The 16676-nt window shown below is 40.6% G+C and overlaps 1 protein-coding gene across 4 annotated transcripts in view; it reads right to left on the bottom strand.

Annotated features, from left to right (window-relative positions):
* Positions 1-16676, bottom strand: part of PIK3CB (phosphatidylinositol-4,5-bisphosphate 3-kinase catalytic subunit beta) — a 129256-nt gene that overhangs the window by 43523 nt on the left and 69057 nt on the right. For all 4 annotated transcript variants that reach the window (XM_058421856.1, XM_040074911.2, XM_040074909.1 and 1 more), the window contains one exon: positions 5535-5650. The gene's annotated coding sequence lies outside the window, so the exon portion shown is untranslated. The remainder of the gene's footprint in view (positions 1-5534; positions 5651-16676) is intronic.

Here is a 16676-nt window from a genome sequence, read left to right as displayed (position 1 = left end):
AGTCTACATGTAGAGAACAACGTTACTAAAATGGTATTCCAGACTCAGAAGAACTTAGAGATTTGGCTTGAAGAGTGAGGACAGAAGGAAAATCTTACTTCCTGTAACTTTATACGCACGCAAATACACATAGCTGCTGCTTCCTCTGAAGAATATCCATGATGAACTGAACAAGTGAATAAAACTTAACTCCCAGGCCTCTGATATACTTCCAACAATTCACAGGCATGACAATTCAAGTAATTCTGGAACACAAACCAGTTACAAAGCGTCTTACAGCTAATTCACAGCCATCCTCTGCTCTACCTTGAAATCACTGCATAGATACATTAAAATATAAATAAAGAGTTTCAGGCCATCTTTTTGAATTGTGCAAGTAAAGTGAGTTGCAGGGAGAAGAAAAACTTTCACATTCCAATATTTCTGTGTGAGATTGTCTTTAGAAGCATCCAAGAGCTTGATCAGACTGAAGCTGGGAACACTATGAGAAAACATTCCCTTTCAGATGGCTGAAATGCAGTTCTGCACGGTTGAGAAAGAAGGAATATAAAGGAATGGAAGAAAACAGCAGATTAGAAAAGCACTGTCATATGAGTAACAGTTCACTTGACACCTTGACCAACAGAGTCAGCGAGAGAAAAAGGAGAAAAGCTCAAAGGAAAAAAGCCCAGGCCAGTTATTCAGTATTCTATATCAACTGGGCTGAGAGAAAAAATCTGGCAGAATCACCTTCAAAAGCATTTCTAAACAGCTCTCTTAGATATTTTGGAAAATTCTCCACAGCAGCAGACAGAGTGAGACCTGACACAGGGGGCAATGTATTTCTATAGCCCTCTCCAGGACAGAAAGGTGAAACTGAAGACTTGGGAAAAGATCTGGTGATTTCACAACCCAGGTAACTTCCTTTTTAGGACCCTGCACAGCACTGTTGATGCTTCATGAACTAGAGGGAGTGTCGCCTTTTTTCCAACCTGGAAATGAAACTTGAGATCATTTTAGTAAGGAAGTAATATAAGAGCTGTTGAAACCCATTTTGTTTCCGGGGCAGCTAGGGCTAGCCCATCACCCCAGGGAATCCACAAGGAGTGGGGAACAGAGCCTCTGTGGCAGCACCTTAGAGAACTCTGAGCCTGGTGAGACTCCTGTCACCCAGGGGTTTCTGCAAGGATGAGGACAAAGGATGGAAGAAGACTCTTCTTCTAGGAGACAGTCCACAAAGTTCGTGGCAGAGGGGATCTGGAGAGGAAGAGCCCCAAACCCAGGGAGTGCTCGGGATTATAAACTGAGGGGCAGTGAGGGGCGGATACAAACAGATAACCAATGAATTATAACTGGGGAGAGTTATGGGAGGAGAACAGTGATCGGGGCACCAACAGCACTGCAGGGTAGGAGGCATGGTATTGCTAAATCCAGTAGGGCATCGAGTGAGGTTTGATGTACATAGAACATTCTGGGGAAAAGGGAAGGGTTTACAGTGATGGACAGGGAGGGTAGGCAGGGTTTAGGCGACAGACAGGGAGAATACTGGAATAAAAGGTGTGGTATGGACATATAGGGAAACAGGGAGGAGGGTACAACTTCGGGGCAAACCAACAATCTACAGAAACATAGGTGAAACCAGAACAAACCACTTAATAAAATGCAACAAGAGCAGATCTTTATTTGAAGGCATTCGGGGGCAATTATGGAAAGACCATGTAAAAACAAACAAACAAACAAAAAACAACCCTAATGGCATCAGGAGGCCCGCATGAAATGTTAGGGTATGCTGAGTTCCAGAAACAGACCAAACATTGCAATGATGGCACACACACTTGGATATTTTAAACAAACAAACAAAATCAAGCTTAACAAAACAGGTGAATGGAGGAGGCACAAGGGAAGGAGGAGGATCAGACACTCAGACTGAATGGGGAAGGAGGAGAAGGAGCTGAACCAGAATAAAGTTGTCCTCTGAAGCCAGGCGAGTCAGGTGTTCCCATAAAGCTGCACCAGTGCCTGTGCCAATGCAGTGAGGGTGAAGAGAGAGAGGAGCAAGAGGAGTGGCACAGTGACAGTTTCTCACAGCCCCAGGGCTTCCTGGCCACTTGACAGCTCTTAAGATCATTTCAAAAAATGCAGACAAAACTACACCCTAAAGGCCTGGCTTTCTAACAGCCCAAGCTATTATTAGAACTGCCACGCAATGTCTCTGTCATAAATCTGAAAAGATGTGTTAATAATCCGTGCTCTTATTGATTTATTGTACTAAGTAAACTGTAGGGGCCCTGTCCTCCCATTGCTAAACAAGAATTGTGGCTGACTTCTTGACAGGCTGATAATAAAAGTAGGAAATAATAAACAACAATTAGTTCTGTTCTCAGGGATTTCCTTGCCTGTTCTACCACTCAGTTTTTTATTCTATTGTAAACACAAAGGAAACATTCCACTTACATGACTTTAAATAAATAAACTAATATATCCTAATAAGCTAATATTTCCTCTCCTTTGGAATTGTACAAATGGAGCTAGACCATCAAGTCTCACCAGCAGCTGACTATTAAGGTGTTACATCTAGATTACATTCTACTATAAAAAAGTTAAAAACAGAAACTGAGGTTTTCTCTAAGTAGATAGCTCTTCACATAGGGACTAAAAGATTCACCTTTTAATTATTTCTGGTGTTTTGGGCAAAACCTCTAGGAAAGGGGATTATTCCCCAGCAGACAGACTGTGTGCATCTACAGAGGGAAGTGAACCAGTGAAATGATTAAAACCAGTTGAATACCAATGAGGAACAAAATTTTCACCTACAAGGAGGGCACACAGACCAAAGCACAGGAGCGGGTTGTGCTTAAGTCTCATACAGAGATGATGCTACAAAGCAGTAAGATGCCCTTTAATGGGAAAAAAAATACAAATTTTACATGCTTCATCAGGCCAGGCATTCTTCCTGATAGGGTCTGTTTCTTACATAATCTGGTCTGGATTTTTGCAGTTATTTTTCTTCCAACACCAGCTTCAATGCCCCCATCACACAGATGCAGAGGTCGCTGCTCACAGCCATTTGTTACATGGACAGGACTGGTCAAGGACTGACCAAGCACTGAAGGAAATCCAACAACTCAACTCTAATGTAAATATTTAGATGTATTTTACACACCTTTTTAATGAAATTTATTTATAAAGACAAGTTGAAATACAACCCCATTTGATAGAAAAACACAATCCTAAAAAAACCTTTTGTCATGAAGTTGAGGGTAATAAAGCCAAAAGTAGCCCAGGACATTCATCACAACAACCAAAAATACTTATAATTATGTAGAAATTATGAACAATTTAGCCTGAAAGGGACCTCTGGGAGTAGTTCATCCCAAGCTCAGCTCCAACACTGAAGTTAAAGCACATTGCTTAGGAGTCTGTACACCTAATTCTGCAGGTCTCCATGGATGGAGACTCCACAGTGTCCCAGAAATGCAGCAACCCTTGGAGCCTTCAGCATCTCTTCAGCAGGACCTGACTGCTCCTGGGGTTACTTTCCCCCAGCTGTGAGATTCAGCATCTGCTTCCAAGACGTCACAAGAACTCCACCTGACTTTCTAACTGTGAACAGAGATGCTGCTCAGACTTTATTTTAATGCTCTTAGTACTTTAATTTAAAAATTCGAATGTTTGAGTTAAAGTACTAACTACACACAAATGTCCAACTAAAAACAAACGAACGGGTTGCAAAACATTTCCCAAAAAAGCAAAAAACTGAATTAATTTTAAATTGTAACAATGGAATTTTCTGAGTGTCTTAAAAAAAAAAGGGGGGGGGGCGGGGAGGGAAGAAACACAAGTTCACTGACTACTGAACACCTGAGCAAGTTTTGTGTCTGGCATAAGCCTAAATACAATGATTTAAAATGACTAAAGCTGCCTCCAGTGGACATTCTTAATTTTATTTGTTCAGGGAGTTCAGTTGTCACTTTATTGTTTGTCTGTTTAAGTAACTTGATTACTAGAGTCAAGAATTAATTTGTCAAACTGAGTGTGCTGGCAGCAAATAGGTTGCTTGGTTGATTTGTACTGAGACATTGAGAACAGCTGCCTGTATTTCTCCTGTGTAATCTAATAAGGCAGTAAAAGACAAATAACTCCACATAACACAGGTCCTGAAAACTTCAGGGGTCAGAATTCAGAATCAGGTGTCACAAGAATGTTGCACATGAGTATTTACCAGTCACTTGACATTTGGCCTAGATCAGGAACTGATGCAAATTTAAACGTGCTGACTAAAAATTATATTATTTCTTTTAAGTGCTTAGAGAAAGGGAACTAACACACATCTAACTTCTTTAAATCCACACTGAATTGAAAAATTTATAGGGTTTTTTTTAAGGCAGGAAATCAATCAATCCAAACATGTTACTCTACCAGTTAAAAACACTTTATTAAAGACACCAAGAATGAAAAGCTTTTCTTGCCTGATTAGGTTCCACAGACATTTTTCCACCCAAACCATGACACCCTCTACATATCCATGTTTAAAGAAGAAACTAAGAGGAGTCATTTCCTCTTGGTAATAAAGCAGTATGCTAAAACACACTTCTTCTAAACTAAAATGACTTCTCACCCCTCTCAGTTCTAATGGCCATATCAGGCATTCAGGAGTATTTTCAGTGACTCCTGCAAAGTTACATTTGCACAATCACACAGAATGAGTAAAATGTGTGAGACATAGGCAGGTTTTTCCCAGTTTCTAAGGAGAATATGTTTAAACATCTGACAATCCAATGCAAAGCGGCAGAAAAGGGATTACATTTCTCATCTCAAGCACATGACATATACAGAAATTAAGAATTACACTCTATCAGGATATAAATGCCTATTTATCTGGTAGCCAAAAGTGCAATTCACAGTCCCTGCACTAGGTAGAGAGGCCTCTTTCATCAGAAATGAGACACACATGTGTCAGCCCAGAATTCAAAATGCTGGAAGTGAACTACAAACAGTGAAGGCAAGATGTATCTGACATTCATAAACTGAAAACCTAAGCAAGTTTGATGGATGCAACAACAATACAGGACAAATAATAGTGACAACAATTATATAATTATATTAAAGTCACTCAGAAAAACCATGACTGGAGAGTTACAGACCAAAAAAAAAAAAAAAAAAAAAAAAAAAAAAAAAAGCCTATTTTCAAATTCCCTGGAAAATACAAGCAGTGGTTTAACTTCTTCCAGCAAATACGGCCTTATATGTAATGACATCTACACCAGACAATTCCCTGCTCAAAACCATAGCCAGCATACACAGCAGCAAAGAGGAAAACCTGAAACCCGTCTCAATTTCACAAACTACAACTACTTCCAAGAGGGAAGATGGTTCAGTGAGAATCCATGAATCCATTACCAGCTGATCTACTGAAATGAGTGGAGTCGCCCATTTATATTTTTAATATAACAATAACAAAGTTAAATACAATAAAGGTCTAGTAACCATGCTGACTTTACAAGCAAAAGATTATAGAAAACAACCTCAAAAAAGCCCAGCCCTGTAATACTTACTCCAATGAACCTTTCCTGTTTCAGTTTGGCTGTGTAGTGAAGATACTTTAATTAAACATTTTCTTCCTATTACTCTTCTTTTTTCAGAAGATTCCACAAGATGACCTCAATGTGATCTAAAAAAAGCAAAACACAACGTAATGTAATTGACCAAATGAGAAAATCAGCAATTTGTACTTGGTTTAAAAGCTGCACCAACTTTCTGTGCAGAAATACCTAAATACTCACAGTATTTTTTACTGCCTTCAAATACTACAGCACCATATTCCCATTACACATTGTGATGAATCTAACAATTAAATGAATGTCAAATTCACAAACACCCTGCTACCAGAAAGGATAAAAAGGAAGTAATAATTTGAATATGCCATTTATTCTAGTAAGTCTTACGATCATTAATTAGTCAAAAGCATTCTTAGCTGCTACAAATATTTTCAGGGTTTTGTACACTCAATTTGAATCAGAACACCAGATGTCCATTGCACTTATAGCCAAAAAAAAAAAGGGAGACAGAGTTGCCTTCATTATCTTAAGTACATTCTATTTTTCCTCTGGGCTGTAAGCTAATTTTGGTGGAGGTTTTTTGTTTGTTTGGGGGGATTTTCATGGTTTTGGGTTTTTTTAAGAATGCAATACCATCTGTAGTTCTACTATGCAGAGGCTGAGTTGATGACACAAGCGATCTCATACCCCTATTCACAGTTCAACACGTGAAAGGTTTAGAACCCCCTGCAAAAGTACAGGGCCAAACATCTTCACAGAGCCAATACATCATGCTCCTTGGCTCTACCCTGCAAATCAAGCTCTCAATAAAGAGAATAATAAACAAGAACTGCTTCAATACCCCCCATAAACCACCCCGAGCACAAAGCAGAACTGTTTGCACCGATGTTATCTCCAGGTTTGTAGGCCAAGCCACAAAGCACAAGACATGTAACTACACTGCACTTCCCATAAACAATTCTCTTTCTAAACCACACCGAGCAGATCCCACTGTGCTCGTGAGAACTCTACACAGCACAGCGATCAGGAGGGAGGCAGGGAGGGCTCCCACTGCCCTGTCCCACACTGAGCAGAATGTCTCTGGGACTTGGCATGGAAAGCCCTCTGAAGCAACTCAGACTCCTCAGCGGCTTTGAGGGATAAATACTTACTGCCCCACATACTTAAGCCACAAAAAATGTTAAGTTACTGCTCCATGCACAACTTTTTGGTGCATAAAAGTGTCCCAAAATGGGTTTTCACCTGGTGTGCAAGAAGCCAATCCACACACATTGAGTTATTTGCTTTATATACAGAGGCATGAGCTAGTACAGAAACTTCTCAAAATTAATGTCTAGGAGCCTACAGCAGGGAACATACACAAGAAAAAAAAGAAAGACTAGAGAAAAATGAAGACGGTGTGATGTGATTTGGAAATTGCAAGGAGAAAACAGCATGAATCTCACAGAACCAAGGCCAAATTCATGTTTTAAAGCCATGCTGATGTTTGTGCTTGAGGAATCAGAAAAATCCGAATCAAAAGCTACTGGCCAGCAGGGAGGATCTCAGGAGGGGTGTGAAATGCATCCTACTATAGCTAACAGGCATGACAACAGAACTTCCACCCAAGGAAGAAATCCTGCTTGACCTGTGGCCCTCAGACAAGGGGCACAGTGTGTGACTGAACCACATCTCGTGGCAGGAGCAGTGTACTCTTTGACTACAAGCTGGAGATCTCAAACTTCTAGAGGTCAATGGCTAACTAGACACACGATGACAAATCAGATGGTGGGTGTCCAGAAATTACCCAGGGTCTATAAATTGTACAGCTTGAACAAACCACTGCATTGTGAATAGCTCTGGTCACAGTTCCTGTGTTCACCCAGCCCCCTGTCCTGTTTCCCCTCTTTTCTCCCAGCTTTTTCTGTCTCTGCAGCTCAGACATCACACTGACAACAGGATGGTCCTCTGCCACCAACTGTGGGGGATCAACCAGCCCTCAATACTTCAACCATTTCTAAAGCACACAAACAAAGCACCCATTGCTGTATTCAAGTATGAGAAACAAACTCTTCATTAGAGGATGAGGGTGTGCAGCCTTATTTTTCTGACCAAGCAACCTTTCCCATTTTTCAGAGCAACAGAGCAGGGATTAAAAGAGGTGGTATCGATGAGGGCACACCACAGGCAGCCAGGACACTTTCCACCTCCACACCACGAGTGGAGAATTTTCCAAAGGCTGTTTACACCCAGCAGCCAGGGTACAAACTCTGCTGGCCTTTCACCAATCGTGAGCAGCCACTGAGGACTCCAACTACGTAAGAAACATGTCAGCATCATCTTTGGGAACTGCATAAAGATCAGAAAGACTTGAAGGAACTGCCTCACATGCACCTCTGAGGAACATGGGGAAAACAGAACTGGCAGCTGGACATTACAACCAGAGTCTCTCTTCTGGGTCAGTTGTGTGTGAACTCAGCCAAAAACACCAACAAACCACCTTGGGCCCACACCCATATGAATTCTTCTGACAGTACCCACCCAGGACCCAACAGAAATCCTTTTCCATTCCAGCTCACAGCTTCCACACGAGTAATTGCATTTGGCAAAATAATCATTTTCATGAATCCTTTAATTACACCCTCATTACATAGGTACTGATTTTATGTAAATTGTAACTTGTTTTTCTAAAACATTAACAATCTTATGAAGCAATTCAGCAATCATAAAACTGATGGCAATCAAAATGCCTGTGACAATATGGTGAAACTTTTTACAGCTCTCCACCTATATTCTCTATGTCCAAAGAAACACTTATGAATGTATGACCAAAAAAAAAATATATCCCAAGGAAAGAAAGGGGGAAGAGCTACAAGAAATTTTTGCCTAAAACTCCTGTGTAGCATAATGTTCAAGAGAAACAATTACAGCCAAGGAAATAGACCACTCACAAAGACAGAGAAAAGGAAAAATAGAATAGGAAAAAAAAAAATTACTCATAAGCAATGTAAGATGCCACATAGAAATTACTGGGCTAATTGTGGTCCTATTGTCTTCTGCTCTATAACAATTTCTAGGCCCATCAGACAGGCTACTGCTCTGTCAATTCTTCCAGAATACACAAAAACATCCATTTGTTAGAGAGGATGCTCCAGGTTAACTTCAGGATAAGGAACTCTGAATGGGTTGAAGGACAAAATATAGCAGTTTCTTGGGTATCTTCTCTGAAATTAAACCTCTTACTCTGGAAGAAAACATTGAGGCAGACATCAGGAGAGCACTAGCAGATGTTTAGGACAGCGATAAACACAGAAGCACAAAGCTGGGGCATTTCAGAGCTTTTGGTTCACAGCATGGGTCACCTCAAAGCTGTGTTGAGCATTTCATGCTTTGAAGATTGGGTAAGTGAACATCAAACTGAATTAGCTGCTGTAGCAATGAAGAAACTCACCATTTTACCAAGCTGGAGACAAAAAAAAACGTACAAAGCATCAGTAAATACACCAAATATCTTCAACTTCAAAAACCACAGAAACATATAAAGCAACTCAGTCTTCCTCAGTCTTAAGTTCCAACAATAACAGGCACAAAATTCTTCAAGAACATTCATTGCCAGTAATTAAGCCATCACAACTCAAATCCAGGAACTAAAACAGAGAGCAAAAGAGAAGTTCACAGCAATGCACATCTGCCTAAATGACAGCAGCTTCCAGCTTCTACACTCTGCACATCTGAGTGCACAGGCTGAAAATGCAGTTTAAAGCCTAGATGTGAAAGAAGTATTTCTGATATATTACCTAGTGTTGTGTGCCAGGTGACCCAGGGAGCAGAGCTCTGCACAAGCACTGTCCTCACAATGCAGTGCCCAGTGTCTCTTCAGCAGCACAGACCAGTTCTGACCTTTTAAAGGTGGCATTTATTTCTGCAGTAACATCAAGAGACACAATACCTTACTGACAATGGACAGCACACTGTTACACACAGGACAGCACTCTTCTCTGTGTTCTACTTTCCCAGGTGTCGGTGCTTGGTCAGAAACCAGTAATATCCCTTAAAAAGCCTCAGACTTCTCCGAAATGCAAAACCTACCTATCTTGCACAAAATCTTTTAACCAAAACTGAACAGGCATAGAGCTGCAAATTCCCATTGCAGAACAGCCACAAGAACAGCCACAGAAAAAGAAAAAAAAAAAGGCAAAGACAGAAATTGCAGAACACCAAAAGAGTTCAAAGCAGACATCTCTGTCAGAATGCTAAGTCATTTACATTCTTTCTTTTTCCTGAAGATGGGCAAAACAGAGACCACTTAAAGAATGATGCTGGAAACTGCTAAGTTAAACAGATAACGGTTCAAAACAAGATTGGAAGCTAGGTTCAGTTACATCTTCATCACCAACTCAATGACATTTATTGGATAATTACATTTATCCAGTGGGTGACTGAGGGCAGGAGCCCCATCTCCCACCACAATGAATCACAGGGTGAGGAAGCCCTGGTCACTCTTCCCAGAGCGCTGCCTCACCTCTGAAATTCCCTGCAGTGCCCAAAGGCTTGGTTAAAACACGTTTGTACTCACACAGGCACAAACTAATACGCTTTACAATGAATCATTTTTTGACTTGGTTACACACGCTGCTGAGCTCCCTTTCAGTTTAGAACTGCAAGACAGTATCAAAAAGATCTTGCAAGTTTCCATCAAGTCTTTATTTCGAATATAGTGACTTTTTTAACAGGGTGTCAGTTAGGCATTTGAATTTATCTGGGAGGGGGGTAGGGTATGACCCTCCTTCACAGCGATGGTGCCCAAGGTTCAGTAACCCAATAACCCCCCTACTAATTGTATCTGAGAACTCAATCTGATTGGGGTTGTGAGGCAAATAAACTTTTTTTCCCTCACAACAAAGTCAAACTTAAGAGCGAAAGACTGTCGGCACTTACTGGCACTGAAAAATGAAGGACCTTCCATTAAAGCACCAAGGAACAGATAGTTCCAGATGGGAAGTTATCACCTGCACTATTTAGGATCAACAAATGGAAAGCTAAACAAAAATAATCCATTTTTATTTCCCCACTACGTTTCAATTTTTTTTTTTCCTGCTCTGTCACCTTCAAAAGAAATGCCTGTGGGCAAAGCGGAAGGGGAACACATCACTGTTAAGGAAGCTTAACAAAAAGAGGCTCCTAGACAGCAAATTCTCCTCTCCCACTCTGCCAGGCAGCCAGTCATGCCCTGACCTGCGGGCACTGTGCTGGGCTGGAGACTGGCAAAGCCTCAGCTCAGGGAGACCCTGCAGTGCCCTGAGCGCTCAGGGCTGGCTGCCAGCGCTCACCACTCCTAATGACAAGGGCACAGAAAACAGCCGAGGAGAGGCTCTGGCCTGGGGGACGCACTCTGTCTGGTACTCTACGGTTCAAAAAGCACAAAGTTCAAAGCTGAGTGTGACTGTTTATAAAAACAGCGGCAATTTTATGATTGCAGGTGACTCACAAACAAGTGCTAAGATTTGCTTTCTATCGCTCCACACGCAGAGTAAAGCAAGCGACGCTTCCCAGCTCGTGTCCAGTTCTGACCCAGCACAGGGCACAAGTGATCACCCAGCAGCTCCAGAGCTGGGACAAAGAACGCAATAGCTCAGACTGAACAGGCTCACCCATATGAAGATGGAATTCCTCCCAGGGCCCACAGATCACTTTCATCCCCACGCCAACATTGCAGCTTTTCTAACTCTGGTTCACTCCCTGCGGCTGATGGCAGTGAAGAGCTGGAAGCCATGGTCACAGAGCAGTGCTCCTCTTCCCAGAAATCCTCACCTACACACCAAGTGTGAGGCGCAAAGACTTGAGCTGAGCCAGCCTAACCACGGAGCAGCAGTTCAGGCAGGTGCAAACAAACCCAGCACAAGCCCTTGTGACCCCTCCAGAGATGCCTGCAGGAGCCAGTGAGCCCCCAGCCGGCCTGTCTGCCATCCCTGCACACCCTCAGCAGCCCTACCACCCAAATTCAGCTTTCCACAACCTAAAACAGGCTGCAAGCAATAATAAAATACTTGATTCTGCGTAGATTTTCATTACACCTAGAGCAGTGTTTGAGGACAGCAATCGTGGGGGAAAGGGCAGGGGCTTTAATTGCCAGCATCACAGCAATTCCTGTTTCTTTGATCTTCTATCACAACACAATTATATCCCATAATTTTGGTTTTTAAGCTGCTCCTGAATCTAGAGTTTGGGCAGAACACAAGGACTTGCCCTCGAACAAAATTACCCCCCGCACCATCATTTTAATAAATAAATCTTATATTCATTTAATGAGACATTTTCAGCCATTCTAAAGTTTATGATGTCCTTTTTCATGATTTCTCTTTGATTGCCTTAAACTCTGAAAGGCTCAAGGTGTATAAGGACTGACAAAGCATCTCCTCTGAATTCAGGAACTCCTGAACATTGCCCTTACTGCTGATGCATTTCTACTCACTAGGGTGCCATAGATATAAAAACACTGAAAAACTCCAACTGGTTCCACCCAAAAGTTATTACATGAATAAATATTCACCTGCACTTTAAACAGAGAAATTGAGTCTTCCTGCACTTTAAACAGAGAAATTGAGTCTTCATCCTGTTTCTGTGAAGATCCCACCATGATTACTGAGTTACCTGAAATGTTATTAGTGGCACTACTTGTGATTTCTTTGTTGTGACCTGCGTAGTCTATTTTCTTCACTACTTTCATGTCTCCATGTTTCACTTCCCAATTACATCCTGTGAAATGCCTAATACGGTGAAACTATGCAAATTTACTTCTACTTAGTTCTCAAATTCTGCTTTTTGTTGCGCTCACATTTGAATTTATACAAATGAGAACCCAGAGTTAAAAAGCAAGACTGAACAATTTTTCAGTAATTAATTATTATGAGCCATTTTCTGAAGGTACTGCTCACCCTGCTCCAGGTATCACTTGAAAGGCTTTGTTCTTTATGATTAATATAAACTCCCAAGTGTGGATTGCAAGACAGTGACCAACACGGAAATACCTAAGTGTATTTTACAGACATGCTTCTGCAGTCCAGCTTGCTGTTTAATTCCAAATATTACTACATAATATATACTAACAGCATTCCATCACTAATAACATGTATACAGTAAGTACAACCTGAAACTAGAAGTAATCACTAATAATAGTTCCTGTGCTGAAGAAGGAAAAATACAAGCATCTAATAAATGCAGTTTACCTCCAACTATATCCAACACTCCAAACCAAATCTATTTAGCTCTTCTAGATAATACAAGTGTGCATTTTAATCTGCTCTTGCTCCCCACTCCCTCCTCTTTCAGGTAGCGAGTCCTCATAGAAAAAAATATTTAAGATATGAAACATCATTTCTGCATGACAAATTATTATTCTACACAATTTAAGAATTCCAAATCTGAATTAATCCCAGGCTAGAAGCAAGGGAGTACTTGACAAACAAAACCCTAAACCCACCAAAACAAAAACATACCACAAAAAAAACCCCAAACAAATACAAAAGACAATCCTGCTGTTGTCAAATGAACTGTTTAAAACAGAATTTGGATCCAAAAGTCAGATTTGAATAGTATTCACGTTTTACACTGCCTCTGGACATAGCAACTAAAATTACAGAATACTTGCTGTAAAAACAAACTGACCAACTCAAACCCTTCTATTTTCCCCAGCTCAGTAATTTAGACTACACAGCATTCTCTGCCTTCCTTTGTTAACGAAAAGTTTCAGTCCATTCACCAGCTATCTGCTCCACGGGCTTATTTCTGAGAGAAGCAGAAGTGTTTTGTGGTGTGAGGAGCCCTTCAGAGAGAAAATCCCTTCCATGCTGTGAGAAGGAGCAGAGCCTGAGCAGCACTGGAGCCCCAAGAAATGACATTCTCTGACATTTCCAGATGGAAGGTGTGCAAGGATGGAGAAGAGGCAGCAGATACATTACGTATTTATGCTCCTGCTGTCACTCAGTTATGGCACCAGTATTTACACCACTTTCTGGCACCAGCCATCTAAAACCCACCCTCTTCCTGGCAAAAGAACGTGAGCTCCTTCTTTTCCCAGAGCTGACTTTCTTCTGACAGCTTCACTGCATTCTGCACCCCAGCCTGTTGCCAGCCCCAAACTGCAGGAGCAGTAGGACACAAGGGATGCAAACCTGGGCACACAGAAGAGCTGCCACAGCAGCAGCAGCATATGTATTTAAGAAAGCAATTATTAAAATATGACAAAATCAGACGCCAAAAAAGTGACCCTTGCAACTGAAAGCAAAGGCTTTTTCACAATTTTCACACAAACAACGATGGCTTGACCAAGATAGAAATTTCTCAACACCATACTTGATAGCAGAAGAATGATTTTCCAAGGAAAAGCTCAAAAACCATTTTCCTAAACTCCTTTCAAATTCTCTTCCAAGATAAGTGAGAAAGAGAACAAAGCCCCTCTAAAATCCTATTTTACTTCTCACCAGCACTTTGCAAGAAAAAAGTACATCACAGAACAGCAGAAAGTTTAACAACAAGCCATTTCATTTGCCATCACACCCCAATAAATCTTTTTGGAGCTTAACTGGTCTGTTAATCACCAAAATGGAGATGTCTGGGCCAAAGGTTTCAGGTGTGCTGTCATCTCTGAAGAACCCTTCTCATATAAGGGACCTAACCACTACCTCTTGTCCAAGAAAATTGTACTACTTAGGTGGAAATCCTTCATTACTGCACATATAGAGCTAAAAACCACCCAAAGAGTAGCGTGCTACTTTCCTGGCCAACAAGTCCCAGTTAAATCAACCATGAAGAAGCAACTTAGGGCATCAAGAGAGTGGAAAACTTTCACAGAAATTGGTATATATTGTCCAGTTCTTTCAAGCTTTATCAGCACAGCACAGAGCCTGCATCTCTCATCCTCCTGAGGATTTCACCTCTAAGCAGTGATATACCAGGATTTTAAACACTGGCAAGTAGTGATGGGGAGAGAAAAGGAGCCACCAAATGCAGAAGGCCTCTATAAATCCTGTAGTTGTACACAATGAAAGTTACATGTTATCAAACTACAAATAAATCTGAAAATTCAGCCGTGGTGTGTGAAATTCACATTAAAAAGAAAAGTAACTTAAGGATACTAAACTAAAAGTAACTAAGGATACTAAAACAATGAACTGCAGAGATAGACTAAGGCAAGAATTGCTCTGCCTTCTCATAAAATTTACCTAGAACAGAAATAACTCAGAGAAAACAGCTCTAAATAGAAAGGGGTTAATCATTCAAATTTCTATTCCCATGACAAGAATACACTAAAGACTAACTTTTTAATCTTATGATACAATGCTTTAAAAATACTTTAGCTGCTGCACTACAGTCTGCTTCTACCTACTTCTTAAGAACGATTTCTCCTTTAATTTTTTAAATGCAATAAAGGAGATTTTCTTTCAGCAAAACCATTTTCACCGACCGCCATCAAAGCGAACCTGTGCATCAGCTGGAACAGTTACATGTGGTCACTTAAATGGACCTTTTTTTAATGGGGGCACTTAAAAACACATTTACCTTTTCTCCAAGCTAATATAAAGCACATAAAACTTATTTGTCATCGATTTCAACTGCCAGAGCTGCTATAAAGTATTTTCCAATTAAGTGTTTGCATTTATCCTAAAGCAGCAGAGGAATGGAATCATGAAGGTTGGAAGAGGCCTCTCAGACGATCGAGTCCAGCTGTTCCTGCAGCACTGACGAGCCCATCACCAACCCTGTCCCTGAGCATCACATCCATTCTGTTTGCTCAAGGACATTAACTCATATTCACCACTCAAACACACCAGAGAAAGAGAACTGCCTCACCCTGGATGCACGGATCAAACCACACCGGGATAACCCAATGTCTCTGAACTCACACAGAGCCTGTGACACACTTGGAAACAGAATCTAATTATTACAAATCCCCAGCCAGGGCTTTACTCACAGCGTTTCTCACCCGAGTAAATTAATGTTGAAGCTTTTTAAGTTCAACAAAATGGAGTACAGGAAATAATACACAGAGAGAAGTTGTTTATTTTCAAAACATAGAAACGGATAAGGACTTTTGTCATTTTGTGGCGCCCAGCAAGTTGACTATAAAGTGAATTGTAATACAGAGTATTTACAGTGACAGAAATTAGGACACCAGCCAATATATGCATTCAGCTTTGAAGGATACAGAGCTGCTGCAGGTCTCCATTGACTACTCATTACAAGAAATTGTGAGCGAAAGACAAGATTGTGGTCTTAACGTTCCTTCCAACTTTTTGGGTTACATCCTCACATTCTTGCCAAACTTGCTTTTATTGATCTCTCCCTTTTATGCAGAACTTTTCTGCTCTTCCCTCTCACTGCAAGTCTTCATGCGCCAGATTTATTTACAGCACCCAGAGGAAACAGAAGCTCCCAGTTATCAAAACAGACTGCAGAAGGCAAATAAACAATTGTTATGTATTTATGTTAACAGGACTAATTTCTACAGAATGACGCTGTATAGAAAAAATAGTATCCTAACAGTTAAAGCAACAATCCAGTAAACAAAATGTTGCTGTTGTTATTGTTACTCAGATAAAAATAGAGTTAGGTCATTATTCTGAGCTTACTAAAATTTTCAACATAGTTAGAGGTCACCTAATTCAAGTGTAAATAAACATTTTCATTAAAAAAAAATTATCTCCCAACATTACTACCACTAGTAGCAGATGTAAAAAAGAACCTCTGAAGTGCTAGGGAAGTAAAACTGGCCTAGCATGAAGACTCCCAGTATTCTACACATCTGAAGAGCAATATCACTGTCTTAAAACACATGGGAAATCTTGCAACTGTTTGCACACAGCTTGTAAAAGCTTATAAACATAATAAAAATATTTAAAGTTAGATATGTAATCAGATGCAGATTATCAGAATATTATAAAGTGGTTTTTTATTTTCAATAAAATATTAAAGGATTTTTGTCAAAAGCATGGCATCTGTCTTACACAGATACTAAAAAGAAGCAGAACAATACTAGCTATGGAGGACAGATAATCAGTCCCTCCTCATTTTTATTATTAACAACAGAAAGGAAAGTCTTTTTTTGCTAGTAAGTTTTGTGCCAAAAATTAATGTACCATTTGCTGCTGACAATCTGCCAGA

This window comes from Hirundo rustica, chromosome 10 (assembly GCF_015227805.2).
Source record: "Hirundo rustica isolate bHirRus1 chromosome 10, bHirRus1.pri.v3, whole genome shotgun sequence".
Taxonomy (NCBI): domain Eukaryota; kingdom Metazoa; phylum Chordata; class Aves; order Passeriformes; family Hirundinidae; genus Hirundo; species Hirundo rustica.
This window is presented reverse-complemented; position numbering and strand designations above follow the sequence as displayed.